Genomic DNA, 2093 nt, shown 5'->3' on the forward strand with positions numbered 1-2093 from the left:
GAAAACATCTACTTTAAACCAAAAAAAAAACGTTTTTCAAAAGATATATTCATTAAAACAGATAGCTCGAATTTGTCGGGACCCCCTTTGGTAGTTCGAGGGATATCTTACGAAGATAAAAAAGAAAAAAAAACCCGGGACGGCAGGCACAGTTCAACCAATGCGTGATTTTGATTTCTGTGTGTTCGACGTATCTGTATTTTACTGTACATGACTGTGTGTTTGTTTGTGTGTGTGAAGTATGCAGTGTCGTGGATTTTGTTGTAGTGATGGACTTTTTACATCGTAATGGGTCCTGTAAATTGTTAGAAATTTTACCCTATCTAGACTATGGCATTATAATCCGTTCTTGAATTTTATGATGATAATGGTCAGAAAGTATTTGATACTCGTGACGGGCATTTTTTTTTTCCAGTAGTGAAATTTGTTCTGGTTATTTACAGCACTTGTCTCACTAACCATTGTGCCTATAAAAAGTATTCAAGGGCGTTTATGAACGTCGATTGGTAACCTGAGACTTTTAAATTTGTAACGTTGAGTTGTTTTGATTTCCGCGCAAATAGAACCAATTTGTTTTGCAAGAGCTGTAAAGCTCTTACTAATACTTTTTAAAAAGACTTGAGGGCCATGCAGCTGAGTATGCGGAAAGTCATTATTTAAAAGTATTGTTTATGTTATGATGGGTATCATTGTACCAATCTGGGATTTGTGATGCATAGCTGCTTTCCAGTAATTGAAAAAGCGTGTTTAGCTTTGGGGGTCTGAGTACATGAGTACATTTTTGTGTCACTGTTTTTGTTGGATTTTTTTTGGTTTGGAAGAGTTTGCAGCTTTGTTGATGTAATGGTGAGGCTCTTTATGATTGCTCACGGAAGAGGTTAGTTGAAATTTCCGAGTGAGGAATTTAAAAAAAATTATTTTAACAAAATTATTTTTTGCAATCAAGTATCTCTGTCTGTGTGCTGAGATGTTGTTTATTATTCCACTGAGCCCTTACAAGCAGGGTCAATACAGCCAGCTTTCTGTATCGTCGACAAGCTGTTCAAATGTTCTAAGCACAGAAAGCAACATCTTCCAGTTGAAACAGAAAAACTGTTTCATTATTTTAACAATTGTACCTACTTAACGTTTCTTTTCTTGCTTTTTTTCAACGTTTAGAAATTGAATCTTGACAAATTGTTTTTTGGGCATATGCAACCATTCCCAAAGATTTAGAAACAGATTTTTTTTTTAAGTAAAAAATTTTTGGCTTAGTATTTCTTAACAACTTGCCGATGATATTATGACCTACATTTTGTCAACATGGGCGTAATAACATTTAGGATGAGCTTAGCAGTTTTAAAAAAAAGGTTAGGCAAGACTGCCAGCAACATTCTAAAAGACACCCCGTTTATTCCATGTTCTTGCGGGCAATTCAGCGTTTGTCTAATCAGCCATCAACACATACTCACAGTCACTGACTATTCCTCGGCCTCTCTATCTCTCACCCCAGGATTACTCAAGCTGGCGTCAGTAACCTTGTGGCTAGGCTACCGGTTCTTCAATCATGGATTGGTCTTAATTGTGTCGACGAGTGCGTAAAAACATACATTAAAAAAAAATTACTGGGATGTTAAGAGTTGATATCCTGACCTTACTGTTGGTCTATACTCTTTATGTGTCCGTGTTAATAATACATTCCCTTGTTGATAAGAGTTCTTTGTAAATGATGGTTAGGTTGCAGGGAACTGTAAAGGAGTTGTTCCATGGATTGTTTTTTTTGTTTTTTCTTTGTTTTTGCTAGGGGGGGTTTTTCTGTCCGATGTCCCTTTTTGTGTATAATGCTCTTATTTGTAACAGTCATTGACTATGAGCTTGTTGGTAAGTAAATACGAAGATATTTCTATTGTAAAAGGAAGAAGAAAAAAAGGATAGAAATAATAGCATTTAGATGTTGTTGCCTCTCCTAGCTTCACAAGGCTGTCCTGGGTGGTCGGTGGTGGGACACATACCCGTTTCCCACCCTCCTCTCATAGAGAGACCAGATTTTAAAGCTATTTATTTATGTCACCACCCTGTCACTTTATGACTTAAGCAAGGAACAGTTAAGGAAT

The sequence above is a fragment of the Aplysia californica genome, unplaced genomic scaffold (assembly GCF_000002075.1).
Source record: "Aplysia californica isolate F4 #8 unplaced genomic scaffold, AplCal3.0 scaffold00097, whole genome shotgun sequence".
Lineage (NCBI taxonomy): Eukaryota > Metazoa > Mollusca > Gastropoda > Aplysiida > Aplysiidae > Aplysia > Aplysia californica.